Source organism: Salmo salar, chromosome ssa13, assembly GCF_905237065.1.
Source record: "Salmo salar chromosome ssa13, Ssal_v3.1, whole genome shotgun sequence".
Classification (NCBI taxonomy): domain Eukaryota; kingdom Metazoa; phylum Chordata; class Actinopteri; order Salmoniformes; family Salmonidae; genus Salmo; species Salmo salar.
Genome location: NC_059454.1, coordinates 93,151,320 through 93,169,436, shown reverse-complemented (window position 1 = coordinate 93,169,436; position 18,117 = coordinate 93,151,320).

The following is an 18,117-nucleotide window of genomic DNA, read 5'->3' as shown; positions in this document are numbered from 1 at the left end:
ATGCCTCATCATCACTCTAAAGGCCATAAACTCTCTCTCTCCGCTCCTCTGAAGTATGGATGATGCCATCCACTGAGTGAATGCCAATGTAAAGGAGGAGTGTAAGGCATCCATCCTTCTGCCCTCTGAAGGCAGTCCCTCCAGGTATAATCCTCCAGACAGAGATGAGCGAGGAAGAGATGGGCCTCTAAATGTCTCTCACTTCCATCCATCAATCTTACTCTATTTCACTTATAACCTGTGCAACAGAATAACCACTAACTGAGGAAAATGTATGGATTGCAGTCAGATGATGGATGCAGAGACATAGACAGAAGCCCCTACTCTTTCATTCTGGCCATGTGTTCTTTTTCTGTTCTCACTGTTGTCTTTGAGAACAGGATGATTCTAATAAAATACTGCTGACAGAACAGCTCGTGTTGAAAACAGCCGTCGGGGCAAAGGCTTGTTTTTCATTTCAGTAGACTTGCAGGGTCAGGCCTGGGGGTATGTGTTGTAAACTCACTTCTCTTTGGATGTTATTAACAGCACAGTTATATGGGACCTCTGATATGTTGCCTAATACACTCTTAGAAAAAAAGGTTCTACTGTATCTAGAACCTAAAAGTGTTCTTCGGCTGTTCCCATAGGAGAACCCTTTGAAGAACATTTTTGGTGACAGGTAGAACCACTTTGGGTTCAATATAGAACACTTTCCACAGAGGGTTCTACTTGGAACCAAAAAGGGTTATATCTGGAACTAAAAAGGGTTCTCCCATGGGGACATCTGAAGAACCCTTTGGGAACCCTTTTTTCTAAGAGTGTACTAGACATCCTTCAGCTCCTCGACTCCCTCTGCCAATCTGACAGGATTCCCGGGCCAGCACTACACCTAAGTTAAGGCAGACAATGGAAACGAGGAGTATTTTTGTAAAACGTAATAAAAAGATACAGGACATTTGTTCTGTTTTAAAAGCTATGAAATTGTCATTCAAATTGGCATACTTTTTTTGTATACATATGAATGGAAATCCAGTAACTTGAAACATGAAGCACAGTGTTGTTCATCATCATCTTCCACTGCAGTGGTGATCTGTGGATGTGTAAACATAAAAGAGCTGCAATTTCCCAGAGCTATTGTGAGTTTTGAGAGGTAGTTGAGAAAATAAGCAAGGCCTGTGCCAGATGAGTTTGTGAACATCCCAGGGGAAAAAAATGATCAATAGGCTTGCTTGTGAATGAGGTAGGCCTACAGGATTTTAGATTGGATTGGATTGAATTGAACTTGGATTGAACATAGTTCTCGTTTGCAGTAGTCACTTACTGACTCCTCTTGATGCAGTGAGTAAATATGAGCACTCATAGGAGATGAGTCTCAACATTCCAAGTAGTTCTACTTGGAATGTTGAGCTGTTGAGCATGAACTCTGAAATGACAATACAAATGCAGCATCACTTCAAACTAGAGGCGTAACCACTTCAAAAAGAGATGTTACCGTTACATAAAACACGACACTTTCTACATCCTTATCTGACACTTTCAAACGTATTCAACCTCTTGAATAATAGACATGGCATCACATTAAATGTGACAGGCCATCAAAAGTTGTGTTTGATAAGTGTGTAGCTGATGCTCACTGAATAGTGTAAAGTCATGCAGGGGCTACTCAATCTCTCTGTAACATTAGTGTACTGCTCTGCTCATATCTGATACTGATTGTATTAAGTCTTCAAGTTCCAATCTCTCTCATTAGGGAGCCTGGGCAGTGGACCCTCCACGTGTCATTAGCCCCCTGCATGGCACCTCCTGGTCAGGCCCTCCTATCTACACATTCATCTTCATTAAAAAAGGTGATACTGGCCGCTCTCTGAGCAGATGGTCATTAATAGCCCCCCTCCTCCTACTTCTACTGGGACACTACCTGGAGGACACCCATCACATCACCCCTCTAATTGCACTATATAGTCATACTAGCTACCCCTCACTGGAGTGGAGGAACTCCCACGAGGCCACCTGACAATGACACTAGCTAGGCCTGTTCAAAGTTTTTTTTCAGACACATTGCATGTGATGAAGCAAACTTTTAATGACAATCTGCGTCCAAGGTCATACCTTAATAACTAGTATTTGACTTGGTGAGATTGGATGTTCACATTTCTTGAATGTCATGACAGTATGACAGCATGTTTGTATGACCATAGAATGAATTAAAACCTATTTGCAATTGACTTGGAGTTTGTAAAGTGTCAGATGGGAAATCAAATCTGTCCATACTGTGGAGACTTCTTACTGTATGATGGAAAGAACATTCCCATAACACAGTTTGTATGTACTGCTGATGACATCCACCCCACCTGATTAACCGGAAGCTGTGCTATCCTTTTAAGACGGTAATTAGCTACCTTTATCTCAGTATCTCACCCTGATCGTGCTTCACATCACTTTCTAACTTCAGCAGTAGAATGATGACTATGGTATCTTTCTATACAGGTATTGTCTTATAAGGCTTGATAAAGACATAGGATAGTCTATCTCTCTTCCTCCATGTCCCATCTGTCCAGTAGAGCTGTGTGGGATGCAGGTGCAGTGGTGGACCTGCCATCTGGTATTTCTGGCAAATGCCAGATGGGCTGGTCCATTTTTAGCCCAGTAGGCTTGTCTAACTTGTTATTTTTTGGGCGCAAACTGATCATTATCTGGTTAATATTGGGGGCCTTATTAAAGGGGAATTTGACCTAAAATCAAACATTTCCCAATTGATTCCATACATTGGAACTCGTTAGGTGGAGTTTGCCTTCTCCACCTCTCTTTCCTGGCATTGCTAGCTCTGCTCCATTGTCAGTCAAAGAACGATCTAGAAATCTGAGAATTGTAGACAAATCTTTGTTTTATTGAAAGCATATGGCCAATTTAACTATTTTTATCAAAAGCACCCTCGGTTTTGAGTCAGGAAATGTGTACCTTTCCACCTAAAATGATTGCAGTTATTTGATATCATTAATTTATGTGGCCGACTGCAACAACAGTGGAGATGGGTAAAAACTGCGCTTGTGCGCACTCTTGGAGCAAAGTCTGTGACGTACAGTACCAGTCCAAATTTTGGACACACTCACTCATTCAAGGGTTTTTCTTTATTTTGACTATTTTCTACATTGTAGAATAATAGTGAAGACATCAAAACTATGAAATAACACACATGGAATCATGTAGTAACCAAAAAAGTGTTAAACAAATCAAAATATATTTTAGATTCTTCAAAGTAGCCACCCTTTGCCTTGATGACAGCTTTGCACACTCTTGGCATTCTCTCCACCGGCTTCACCTGGAATACTTTTCCAACAGTCTTGAAGGAGTTCCCACATATGCTGAGCATTTCTATAAAATGTTGTGCACAAATTTGTTTACATCCCTGTTAGTGAGCATTTCTCCTCTGCCAAGATAATCAGCATGTCAAAAAGCTGATTAAACAGCATGATCATTACACAGGTGCACCTTGTGCTGGGGGCAATAAAAGGCCACTCTAAAGTGGGCAGTTTTGTCACACAACGCAATGCCACTGATGCCTCAAGTTTTGAGCAAGCGTACAATTGGCATGCTGACTGCAGGAATATCCAGGAGTGGGACAACATTCCACAGGCCATAATCAACAGCCTGATCAACTCTATGTGTCGCGATGGATGAGGCAAATGGTGGTCACAACTGACTGGTTTTCTGATCCATGCCCCTACTTAAAAAAAGTATCTGTGACCAACAGATGCATATCTGTATTCCCAGTCATGTGAAATCCATAGATTAGGTGTCACGTCCTGGCCAGTATAAGGGTTAATTGTCATTTTAGTTTGGTCAGGACGTGGCAGAGGGTATTTGTTTTATGTGGTTCAGGGTGGTGTGTTAGTTAGGAGGGCGTTTGATTTATTATTTCCGGGTTTTGAGTTTTGGTCTATGTTGATGTATTTCTATGTGTAGTCTGGTTGATCTATTTCTATGTTGAGTTAATTGGGGTGGACTTCCAATTGAAGGCAGCTGTGTGGTGTTGCCTTTGATTGGAAGTCCTATATTAGTTGGGTGTGTTTACATTTACATTTACATTTTAGTCATTTAGCAGACGCTCTTATCCAGAGCGACTTACAGTAGTGAATGCATACATTTCATACAATTTCATACATTTTTTTTCTGTGCTGGCCCCCCGTGGGAAACGAACCCACAACCCTGGCGTTGCAAACACCATGCTCTACCAACTGAGCTATAGGGAAGGCTGTTTGTCTGTGTATTTGTGGGAGATTGTTCTGTGTTTAGCCTTGTGCCTTGCCAGACTGTCTGTTGATCGTTCGTTCTCTTGTTTGTTGTTTTTGTACGTTCATTCTGAGTTAATAAACGTCAAGATGAGCTTACACATACCTGCTGCATTTTGGTCCTCCTTAACCAACGACAAGCGTGACATTAGGGCCTAGGGCATTCATTTAAATTTACTGATTTCCTTATATGAACTGTAATTAAGTAAAATCAAAAAAATTGTTGCATGTTGTTTTTATATTTTTGTTCAGTGTAGTTTATTCAGCTGTGTTTACTAGGGATGGGGGGGAATTGTGTCTCCCTTCTGGCCCACCAGGACTGGAGTTGCCTATACCTGATAAACAATGAATTTTCCAACAACAGGTTTCTGTGCCAATGCACCACACAACCAATAAACAAAGCATACCGACTTCGGGCACTTCAATATCATGGTTTGCGTTTTCAACACCACAATAAATAGATGTAAATCTCGACAAACCTCTCTCCCTACCTTGTAGGCTTACCCAGTATCGAAGGCTTGGCTTGACAATCTCTGAATGTCATTTAACTTTTTGGTGTTGTGTAACAGATGACTCTTTCCATTCACCAAATGGCTGCTGCACAGTTTGGATTGATTTATTAATTTTATTTGTCTGGGAAAAAAATACATATATGTCACGACAGTGACGGATGGTGGCGCCCCTCCTCGGCCGGGCGGAGCTCGGCGGTCGTCGTCGCCGGCCTACTAGCTACCATCGATCCCTTTTTGTTTCACTTTCTGTTGGTTAGGTCTAGGTAGGCACGCACCTGTTTTGGGTTAGTCATTAGTAGGGGGGGGGTTATTTAGTTTAGCGTAGGATGTATGTGTTTGTGCGTGATTGTGTTTCTTGTCCGGGGTTTTGTGTTATAGGAACGTGTACGGGTTTTTTCCTCTGCCTGTGGTTTGTTTTCATTGTGCACACCACCGCAGAATAATTTAAGGGCTGCGCCCCTATACTTTTGGCGACCACATCCAGTTGCTTTGAATAAAGAAGTGTGGTCAAGAACTCTCTGTCTCCTGCGCCTGACTCTACCTCTCCTGTTGTTTTTTCGTGCCAGCCCGTGATAGAAATCACGCACCTGAACTTGATGGAGTCAGCAGGAGCTTCAGCGCCAGCCCTGTCCATGGAGGAAACCTTTGACCAACACTCCACCCTGCTCCACCGTCTGGGGAACGCCATGGATCAGGTGTTGGCGCGCATGGAGAGCTGGGACCGACGCGCTCTCGGCCCCCTGAACGCGGCAGGTCAACAGCCTGCGCCCCCACCAGCACCCACAGCACCCAGTACCAGTGGGGTGAAACTCGCTCCCCCCAGGGAGTACGATGGGACGGCCGCTGGGTGTAAGGGCTTCTTACTCCAGTTGGAGTTATACCTGGCGACCGTTCGTCCCTCTCCCTCGGGGGAGGAGAGCGTCAGCGTCCTCGTCTCCTGTCTCACGGGTAAGGCCCTGGAATGGGCAAACGCCGTGTGGGGCAGTCCGGACTCAGCCAGGGACAACTACCCAGAGTTCACCCGCCGCTTTCGGGCAGTATTCGATCATCCCCGGAGGGGAGAGCGGCGGGTGAGCGGCTGTTTCACCTGAGGCAGGAGACGAGGAGCGCGCAGGATTTTGCTCTCGAGTTCCGGACCCTGGCCGCGGGAGCAGGGTGGAATGAGAGGGCCCTTATAGATCACTACCGTTGTAGTTTGAGGGAGGACGTCCGCCGGGAATTAGCCTGTCGGGACACGACCAACACACTGGACCAACTGGTGGATCTGTCCATCCGACTGGACAATCTGCTGGCCGCCCGCGGACGTCCGACTCGGGCCCTGCTCATTCCACCCTCCAGCCCTCCTGCTCCCACGCCTATGGAGATAGGGGGGGCAGCAGCCAGGAAGACTGGAGGGGAGTTCGCTCCTGCACCTCATGTGGTCGCAGAGGGCACACTGTGGACCGGTGCTGGGGAGACTCCCCTAGGAGGCCAGAAGGCAGACAGAGCGCTCCTTTGACACCTCAGGTGAGTCAGCACCAGCCTCACCCAGACCCCCCTGCCCGCACATGTATGTGTCAGTGTCTTTTCCTTGTTTCTCCCCTGGTCCAGTTGGACCAACCCTTCCCCGTGCACGCCCTAGACAGTCGACCACTAGGGTCAGGGCTGGTCAGGGAGGTCACTGTGCCACTGGTCATGGTAATGCGGGGGGGTCATGAGGAGCGGATTAGTCTTTTCCTCATTGATTCCCCAGCGTTTCCAGTGGTTCTAGGGATTCCCTGGCTAGCCACTCACAACCCTAAGATTTCGTGGGGACAGAGGGCTCTTAAGGGGTGGTCAAATGAGTGCTCGGGCAGGTGCATAGGAGTTTCCATCGGTGCGAGTACGGTGGAGAGTCCAGACCAAGTCTCCACCGTGCACATTCCCTCAGAGTATGCCGATTTGGCTATCGCCTTCAGTAAAACGAAGGCGACCCAATTACCACCTCATCGACGAGGAGACTGTGCGATAAACCTCCAGGTGGGCGCTGCACTTCCTCGTAGTCACGTTTATCCCCTGTCTCAGGAGGAAACAGCGGCTATGGAAACATACGTCACTGAGTCTTTGAGGCAGGGATACATTCGGCCATCTAACTCACCCGTCTCCTCGAGCTTCTTTTTCGTGAAGAAGAAGGAGGGAGGTCTGCGCCCGTGCATTGACTATAGAGGTCTAAATGCCATCACAGTGGGTTTCAGTTACCCACTACCTCTCATCGCCTCAGCGATGGAGTCATTTCACGGGGCGCGCTTCTTCACGAAATTGGATCTCAGGAGTGCATATAATCTGGTGCGTATCCGAGGAGGGGACTAGTGGAAAACTGCATTTAGTACCACATCTGGCCATTATGAGTACCTCGTCATGCCGTATGGGTTAAAGAATGCTCCCGCAGTCTTCCAATCCTTTGTGGACGAGATTCTCCGGGACCTGCTCGGTCAGGGTGTAGTGGTGTACATCGATGACATTCTGGTCTACTCCGCTACACGCGCCGAGCATGTGTCTCTGGTGCGTAAAGTGCTTGGGCGACTGGTGGAGCATGACCTATACGTCAAGGCTGAGAAATGTGAGTTTTCCAAACCAGCCGTCTCTTTCTTGGGGTATTGCATTTCCTCATCAGGGGTAGTGATGGAATGTGACCGCATTTCAGCCGTGCGTAATTGGCCGACTCCCACCACGGTGAAGGAGGTGCAGCGGTTTTTGGGATTTGCCAATTACTACCGGAGATTTATCCGGGGCTTTGGGCAGGTGGCGGCTCCCATTACCTCACTGATGAAGGGGGGCCCGGTGCGGTTGCAGTGGTCCGCGGAGGCGGACAGGGCCTTTAGTCGTCTGAAGGTTTTGTTCACCGACGCTCCGGTGCTGGCACCCGGACCCCTCTTTGCCCTTCATAGTGGAGGTGGACGCGTCCGAGGCTGGGGTAGGAGCCGTACTGTCCCAGCGCTCGGGCGCCCCCCCCCCAAGCTCCGCCCCTGCGCCTTCTTCTCTAGGAAGTTGAGTCCGGCGGAGCGTAACTATGATGTGGGGGACAGGGAGCTGTTGGCTGTGGTCAGAGCCCTGAAGGTGTGGAGACATTGGCTTGAGGGGGCGCGTCACCCTTTTCTCATCTGGACTGACCACCGCAATCTGGAGTACATCCGGGCGGCGAGGAGACTGAACCCGCGTCAAGCCAGGTGGGCGATGTTCTTTACGAGATTTCGGTTTAACATCTCGTATATCCCAGGTTCCCGGAACACTAAGGCCGACGCACTGTCTCGTCTCCATGACGCCGAGGAACGGTCCACCGATCCCACGCCCATACTTCCAGCCTCCTGCCTGGTGGCACCGGTGGTCTGGGAGGTGGACGCGGACATCGAGCGGGCGTTACGGACGGAGCCTACTCCTCCGCAGTGTCCAGTGGGTCGTAGCAATGCGTTCCGCTCGGTGTTCTCGATCGTCTGATTCGGTGGGCTCACACGCTTCCCTCCTCGGGTCACCCAGGGGTTGAGCGGACAGTGTGTGGTCTTAGTGGGAGATACTGGTGGCCCACCTTGGTGAGGGACGTGAGGCACTATGTCTCCTCCTGTTCGGTGTGCGCTCAGAGTAAGGCTCCCAGGCACCTGCCTAGAGGGAAATTACAACCCCTCCCGGTTCCACAACGACCATGGTCCCACCTGGCGGTGGATTTCCTGACCGATCTCCCGCCGTCTCAGGGCAACACTACGATCCTGGTCGTTGTGGACCGGTTTTCTAAGTCCTGCCGTCTGCTTCCATTACCCGGTCTTCCTACGGCCCTGCAGACCGCGGAAGCCTTATTCACCCACGTCTTCCGGCACTACGGGGTGCCCGAGGATATCGTCTCAGATCGAGGCCCCCAGTTCACGTCCCGAGTGTGGCGGGCGTTTATGGAGCGACTGGGGGTTTCGGTCAGTTTGACCTCGGGGTTTCACCCCGAAAGTAATGGGCAGGTAGAAAGGGTAAACCAGGAGGTGGGCAGGTTTCTGCGGTCCTACTGCCAGGACCGGCCAGGGGAGTGGGCAAGGTTCGTGCCATGGGCCGAAATGGCTCAGAACTCTTTGCGCCACTCCTCCACCAACATGTCACCATTCCAATGTGTGTTGGGTTATCAGCTGGTCCTGGGGCCATGGCATCAGAGCCAGACGGAGGCCCCTGCGGTGGAGGAATGGGTTCAGCACTCAAGGGAGACCTGGGACGCTGTGCAGGAATCCCTGGAACGAGCCAGGGAGCGACAAAAAGCGAGCGCTGACCGGCACCGCAGCGAGGCCCCCGTGTTCACCCCAGGGGAGAGAGTCTGGCTCTCGACCCGGAACCTGCCCTTCCGCCTGCCCTGCCGGAAGCTGGGTCCGCGGTTTGTGGGGCCATTTAAAGTCCTGAAGAGAATAAACGAGGTGTGTTACAGATTACAACTTCCTTCTTATTATCGTATTAACCCCTCGTTTCATGTGTCTCACCTCAGGCCGGTGGTAGCTGGTCCGCTGCAGGAAAATGAGGTACGGGAGGTCCCTCCACCCCCCCTGGACATCGGGGGGCCCCCGGCGTACACAGTCCGGTCCATCTTGGACTCCAGACGCCGGGCGAGGGGCCTGGAGTACCTCGTGGACTGGGAGGGGTACGGCCCGGAGGAGAGGTGCTGGGTACCGGTGGAGGACATACTGGACCCAGCGCTCATCCGGGAGTTCCACAGCCTCCATCCGGATCGCCCTGCGCCTCGCCCTCCGGGGCGTCCTCGAGGCCGGCGTCGGCGCGCTGCGGGATGGTGGCGCCCCTCCTCGGCCGGGCGGAGCTCGGCGGTCGTCGTCGCCGGCCTACTAGCTACCATCGATCCCTTTTTGTTTCACTTTCTGTTGGTTAGGTCTAGGTAGGCACGCACCTGTTTTGGGTTAGTCATTAGTAGGGGGGGTTATTTAGTTTAGCGTAGGATGTATGTGTTTGTGCGTGATTGTGTTTCTTGTCCGGGGTTTTGTGTTATAGGAACATGTACGGGTTTTTTCCTCTGCCTGTGGTTTGTTTTCATTGTGCACACCACCGCAGAATAATTTAAGGGCTGCGCCCCTATACTTTTGGCGACCACATCCAGTTGCTTTGAATAAAGAAGTGTGGTCAAGAACTCTCTGTCTCCTGCGCCTAACTCTACCTCTCTTGTTGTTTTTTCGAGCCAGCCCGTGACAATATATATATATATACTGCTCAAAAAAATAAAGGGAACACTTAAACAACACATCCTAGATCTGAATGAAAGAAATAATCTTATTAAATACTTTTTTCTTTACATAGTTGAATGTGCTGACAACAAAATCACACAAAAATAATCAATGGAAATCCAATTTATCAACCCATGGAGGTCTGGATTTGGAGTCACACTCAAAATTAAAGTGGAAAACCACACTACAGGCTGATCCAACTTTGATGTAATGTCCTTAAAACAAGTCAAAATGAGGCTCAGTAGTGTGTGTGGCCTCCATGTGCCTGTATGACCTCCCTACAATGCCTGGGCATGCTGCTGATGAGGTGGCGGATGGTCTCCTGAGGGATCTCCTCCCAGACCTGGACTAAAGCATCCGCCAACTCCTGGACAGTCTGTGGTGCAACGTGGCGTTGGTGGATGGAGCGAGACAAGATGTCCCAGATGTGCTCAATTGGATTCAGGTCTGGGGAACGGGCGGGCCAGTCCATAGCATCAATGCCTTCCTCTTGCAGGAACTGCTGACACACTCCAGCCACATGAGGTCTAGCATTGTCTTGCATTAGGAGGAACCCAGGGCCAACCGCACCAGCATATGGTCTCACAAGGGGTCTGAGGATCTCATCTCGGTACCTAATGGCAGTCAGGCTACCTCTGGCGAGCACATGGAGGGCTGCGCGGCCCCCCAAAGAAATGCCACCCCACACCATGACTGACCCACTGCCAAACCGGTCATGCTGGAGGATGTTTCAGGCAGCAGAACGTTCTCCACGGCGCCTCCAGACTCAGTCACGTCTGTCACGTGCTCAGTGTGAACCTGCTTTCATCTGTGAAGAGCACAGGGCGCCAGTGGCGAATTTGCCAATCTTGGTGTTCTCTGGCAAATGCCAAACGTCCTGCACGGTGTTGAGCTGTAAGCACAACCCCCACCTGTGGACTTCGGGCCCTCATACCACCCTCATGGAGTCTGTTTCTGACCGTTTGAGCAGACACATGCACATTTGTGGCCTGCTGGAGGTCATTTTGCAGGGCTCTTCTCCTGCTCCTCCTTGCACAAAGGCGGAGGTAGCGGTCCTGCTGCTGGGTTGTTGCCCTCCTACGGCTTCCTCCACGTCTCCTGATGTACTGGCCTGTCTTCTGGTAGCGCCTCCATGCTCCTGACACTACGCTGACAGACACAGCAGACCTTCTTGCCACAGCTCGCATTGATGTGCCATCCTGGATGAGCTGCACTACCTGAGCCACTTGTGTGGGTTGTAGACTCCGTCTCATGCTACCACTAGAGTGAAAGCACCGCCAGCATTCAAAAGTGACCAAAACATCAGCCAGGAAGCATAGGAACTGAGAAGTGGTCTGTGGTCCCCATCTGCAGAACCACTCCTTTATTGGGGGTGTCATGCTAATTGCCTATAATTTCCACCTGTTGTCTATTCCATTTGCACAACAGCATATGACATTTATTGTCAATCAGTGTTGCTTCCGAAGTGGACAGTTTGATTTCACAGAAGTGTGATTGACTTGGAGTTACATTGTGTTGTTTAAGTGTTCCCTTTATTTTTTTGAGCAGTGTATATATAGTACATACACAGTACAAAGATTTTTAAAAGTGACTGGGATTGCAAATTAAAGTCTGGACTTATTTCCATTGTGGTCCCTATTTTTTACATCAATACATATAGAATTATATAGATACCGATACATTACATAGATACAGACACATTACATACAGTGAGGGAAAAAAGTATTTGATCCCCTGATGATTTTGTACGTTTGCACACCGACAAAGAAATGATCAGTCTATAACTTTAATGGTAGGTTTATTTGAACAGTCAGAAACACAATAACAACAAAAAAATCCAGAAAAACGCATGTCAAAAATGTTAGAAATTGATTTGTATTTTAATGAGGGAAATAAGTATTTGACCCCTCTGCAAAACCCTTGGCAATCACAGAGGTCAGACGTTTCTTGTAGTTGGCCTCCAGGTTTGCACACATCTCAGGAGGGATTTTGTCCCACTCCTCTTTGCAGATCTTCTCCAAGTCATTAAGGTTTCGAGGCTGACGTTTGGCAACTCGAACCTTCAGCTCCCTCCACAGATTTTTTGTGGGATTAAGGTCTGGAAACTGGCTAGGCCACTCCAGGACCTTAATGTGCTTCTTCTTGAGCCACTCCTTTGTTGCCTTGGCCGTGTGTTTTGGGTCATTGTCATGCTGGAATACCCATCCACAACCCATTTTCAATGCTCTGGCTGAGGGAAGGAGGTTCTCACCCAAGATTTGATGGTACATGGCCTCATCCATCGTCCCTTTGATGCAGTGAAGTTGTCCTGTCCCCTTAGCAGAAAAACACCCCCAAAGCATAATGTTTCCACCTCCATGTTTGACGGTGGGGATGGTGTTCTTGGGGTCATAGGCAGCATTCCTCCTCCTCCAAACATGGCGAGTTGAGTTGATGCCAAAGAGCTCCATTTTGGTCTCATCTGACCACAACACTTTCACCCAGTTGTCCTCTGAATCATTCCGATGTTCATTGGCAAACTTCAGACGGGCATGTATATGTGCTTTCTTGAGCAGGGGGACCTTGCGGGCGCTGCAGGATTTCAGTCCTTCACAGCGTAGTGTGTTACCAATTGTTTTCTTGGTGACTATGGTCCCAGCTGCCTTGAGATCATTGACAAGATCCTCCCGTGTAGTTCTGGGCTGATTCCTCACTGTTCTCATGATCATTGCAACTCCACGAGGTGAGATCTTGCATGGAGCCCCAGGTCGAGGGAGATTGACAGTTCCTTTGTGTTTCTTCCATTTGCGAATAATCGCATCAACTGTTGTCACCTTTCTTACCAAGCTGCTTGGCGATGGTCTTGTAGCCCCTTCCAGCCTTGTGTAGGTCTACAATCTTGTCCTTGACATCCTTGGAGAGCTCTTTGGTCTTGGCCATGGTGGAGAGTTTGGAATCTGATTGATTGATTGCTTCTGTGGACATGTGTCTTTTATACAAGTAACAAGCTGAGATTAGGAGCACTCCCTTTAAGAGTGTGCTCCTAATCTCAGCTCGTTACCTGTATAAAAGACACCTGGGAGCCAGAAATTTTTCTGATTGAGAGGGGGTCAAATACTTATTTCCCTCATTAAAATGCAAATCACTTCATACAATTTTTGACATGCGTTTTTTTCTGGATTTTTTTGTTGTTATTCTGTCTCTCACTGTTCAAATAAACCTACCATTACAATTATAGACTGATCATTTCTTTGTCAGTGGGCAAACGTACAAAATCAGCAGGGGATCACATACTTTTCCCCCTCACTGTAGATACAGTGTCAGACTATCAGGTATCAAGGTAAGGCCCAAGTGCAGACTGTGTGAAGTAACAATGTTTATTGTAACAACAGGGGCAGGCAAACGACAGGTCAAGGCAGGCAGGGGTCGATAATCCAGAGTAGGATCAAAGGTACAAGACGGCAGGCAGTCTCAGGGTCAGGGACAGGCAGAGCGGTCAGGCGGGCGGGTACAGGGTCAGGACAGGCAAGGGTCAAAAACCAGGAGGACGAGATAAAAAGAGGCTGGAAAAAGACAGGAGCTGACAGGACAAACGCTGGTAAGCTTGACAAACATTACAAAATGGCACAGACAGACAGAAAACACAGGTATAAATACCCATGGGATAATGGGGAAGATGGGCGACACCTGGAGGGGGGAGGAGACAAGCACAAGGACAGGTGAAACAGATCAGGGCGTGACATACAGATACATTACATAAATACAGACACATTACATAGATACAGACACAGTACATAGATACAGACACATTACATAGATACAGACACAGTACATAGATACAGAGCTGCTGGTGAACCATGTTGTGCAGGCATAATCAAAATGACACTGCACTAGCACACTTGCCAGAGTCTTTAGGGTCTCAATAGCTAGGCTTGCATCCAATTGACGACAGATTTTTACGCAAATAATCAAAAATCTGCATAAAAACAATATGCACATTTTCCCATTGTGTTTCTATCAAATTGACTTGTTGTGGATAGAAGTTTGTGCTTAAAAACGTAGTGCACAACAAATTACATTTGTGTTTAAATTCCCAAGCACCAAATAAAAAATACAAGATAAATGGGTTTCTGTAGCATTTTCAACTCTAGGCTGACTAAAAATGTTGTGTAGGTATAGCGAATATGCCCACTCTAGTATTGGCACTTGCGCTCTAGCCAACAGCTTGCAGATACAGTGCAGGTATAGACTACTACATGATGATTATTATGTACAAAAGTGCAAGATTATTTGTCAAACAGCAGCCGAGCATCGATCATCACGTCACCAGAATATGACCCTCGATACATTTTACTTTTTTTTTTACATTTAAGTAATTTAGCAGACGCTCTTATCCAGAGCAACTTACAGTAGTGAATGCATACATTTAAAAAAAAAATTGGACTGGCCCCCGTGGGAATTGAACCCACAACCCTGGCGTTGCACACACCATGCTCTACCAACTGAGCCACAGGGAAGACAGATATTAATGGAAAGAAGCATCAAGCTCATCACCATGCACTTTCACCACACTGTGAAGTTCATCATAACTTATTTCATCTGGTGACTGATCGCTGCTTGGCTGCTGTTTATCCATTATAATCTCATAATGTAGGTAGACTTTTTTTATCAGGGAGTGCTGCAGCATCCTCAGCACCCTACTTCCCGCAGCTATGCCTAACCCTAACCTTTTAACCATTTTATCTAACCCTTCCCCTAACCCCAATCTTTTAACCATTTTATCTAACCCTTCCCCTAACCCTAACCTTTTAACCATTTTATCTAACCCTTCCCCTAACCCTAACCTTTTAACCATTTTATCTAACCCTTCCCCTAACCCTAACCTTTTAACCATTTTATCTAACCCTTCCCCTAACCCTAACCTTTTAACCATTTTATCTAACCCTTCCCCTAACCCTAACCTTTTAACCATTTTATCTAACCCTTCCCCTAACCCTAACCTTTTAACCATTTTATCTAACCCTTCCCCTAACCCTAACCTTTTAACCATTTTATCTAACCCTTCCCCTAACCCTAACCGTTTAACCATTTTATCTAACCCTTCCCCTAACCCTAACCTTTTAACCATTTTATCTAACCCTTCCCCTAACCCTAACCGTTTAACCATTTTATCTAACCCTTCCCCTAACCCTAACCTTTTAACCATTTTATCTAACCCTTCCCCTAACCCTAACCTTAACCCTGAATTGGTGCATCTTCTTATTTCTTATTCTTATGTTTATTTCTTGTGTGTTTTTGTTCTAGCTTTTGATATCTTTATTTGTAAATTGATATTGATTACTGCATTGTCAACGGTGATTTGTTGTAGATCTGGTTTTGAGTTGAAATAAGCAACATCAATGTTACTGTATCTACATCCGTGCACAGATAACTCCAGCAGTCTCAGAGATTCCCAAATGACTTCTGTAATTATTCCCCACCAGAGAGCAGTGTCAGTAGAGTGAATATGTTATCCATCTTCACCATATTCATTTTCATCCAGCAGACAGACACAGGTGTCCTGGCTCCACTCCCTCTAGTCCTCACCATTAGTGGGACTGAATTACACCTCTGTCCCAGGGAAGCTCCATACACTGCTGTGGTGAGGAATAAGCCTAGCTCCTCTCATTAAGAAGCTCTTAAGAGATACTGTTGTATTTGTCAGAATGTGTTCAGTACCGTACACGTAAATCACCAACAGGATGTTGTTCTATGTCTGTCAGTGAGCCTGCATTGTTTCTACAGAATGTATATGTGGTCAAAGACCACGCTCCAGAGGGGGTTTACGTTAACAGCATGTCGTATTTTGTCTCATCGTCCTCTTCTGTGGCTCTAATGAAGAGAGACAAAGTGACAGACTAGGTTGTTGTACAACCCAGGCTACACAGAGGTGACAGTAGAACATGTCATACAGAGAGTGGTGGCATGTTGCGGAAACCTCAATCTATCTTACACTCACACGTACTGCAGGGTGTACAGAACAGGTTGTTTGTTACAGGCAACATTCACATGGACACATACAATGAGGTGACCAGGCCATCTTTATGTGTCTTGTCAATGGTCTACAGAATTCACTGAAATTGAATGAAGTGGTGCATCTGAAGCTGTTCAGACGGCTAAGTGAGGACCTTTTTAAGCAACAATGTGTTTGTTTTTTATGATTCTATGATTGATGTAATGTTTTTATTAATATTTATTTCATTATTGTATTGTGTTTTTCTTGCTTATTTCTTGGTATGTACAGTAACTAGGTCTATGTTTTGTAACTTTCCCCAGGTCGTTGCTGCAAATGAGAATGTATTCTCAGTCAACTCAACTGGTTAAATAAAGAATAATAAAACATAAAAAAATGTGCCGTGTGGAGACGAATGTTGCACAGAGAAACACAAGTTTGTGAAATATATTATGCACTTCAAATGGTTTATGGTAGGATAATTTTCATAAAAATTGAACAAGCTGTACAAACACACCTCCAGTCTGTTTCCGGTGGATTCTTTTATCAAGCATTTCATTTCCTCATTATGTTTGCTTATGTTGCATTATGTTTCAATGCTGTTGATTAAAATACATTTATCTAATAACGCCCACACGCCCTGCCCCCTTTTCCCACAATGCACCTATTTTAATGTGTTCTGGGCATTACTTTGTCCTGGAGGTAAAATAGGAAATGTTCAAAATGCGGTGGAATATGAAAAGCAATCATATTTTCTGTATCAGTAAGCAGGTCTGCGGTAGCTGGGGGTCATTCTTGCTCTCTGATCTTGCTTGGGGAGGCATTTTGTAAGAGCCCTTAGGCTCACCTAGTTAATTATCTTTTCTATTTTTACAGTAATGTACTCCTTTATTTTCCTCTTCACATAGCAAATGCTCTTTTCCCATCTGAGAAGAGACAGGAACTGTAAACCACATCCACTGCATCGTGAATTGGTGTATTTTAAGCTTGAACACCTTGAAAAATATATATTTATATATTTTTTTATTGATTCACTCCTGTTTTGATTTGAGTTGTTAGAACACCTGTCTGTTATGTGTTCATTCATGAGATAATGATTATTTGTGAAAAAGTGTTTTCCCTCTATTTATTATCTCACACACTAAACCCGCCAAAACAAATCAGCACTCGATTGCTGAACATGGGTTAAACTATAAACTATGAGTTCTATACAGTAGTTTTTTTGTGTATTTGTATTTTTTTATTTTATTTAGCTCTTTTGTTTTTGATAACATAGAATTTGTATTGCATATATCTGGTGTTATTGAGCCACAGATTTGCAGATTGACTGACAGATTAACACTTTTTGGCTTGGCTAGCTAGCTAGCTGGCTAATGTACTTGTTTGAAAAGTGCATCTGGACACAGCACCAGCTTTTTTGTTTCAACTGGCTGCGCATTCCTGATCTTCTGAGAACATTATTTGAGGAGTAAAAATGATGAAGCATTAGAGGAATGGGAGACAGAGGAATACAGCAGTGTTGAGGCAGAGTGCTTGTAGTGAGGACAACTGGCTACTATTCTGAACTTTGTGTGATGAGCTTCCAGCAGCATACAGTGCCTTGCAAAATTATTCATCCCCCTTGGCGTTTTTCATATTTTGTTGCATTACAACCTGTAATTTAAATATCTTTTTTATTTGGATTTCATGTAATGGACATACACACAATTTTCCAAATTGGTGAAGTGAAATGAAAAAAAATTACGTTTACAAAAATTAAGAAAAATAAAAACGGAAAAGTGGTGCGTGCATATGTATTCACCCCCTTTGCCATGAAGCCCCCAAATAATATCTGGTGCAACCAATTACCTTCAGAAGTCACATGATTAGTTAAATAAAGTCCACCTGTGCGCAATCTAAGTGTCACATGATCTCAGTATATATATACGCCTGTTCTGAAAGGCCCCAGAGTATACAACACCACTAAGCAAGATGCACCACCAAGCAAGCGGCACAATGAAGACCAAGGATCTCTCTAAACAGGTCAGGGACAAAGTTGTGGAGAAGTACAGATCAGGGTTTGGTTTAAAAAAAAAATCAGAAACTTTGAACATTATATCCATTATAAATTATTTTGAAAGAATATGGCAAGGAGGGCATTAATCAGGAGG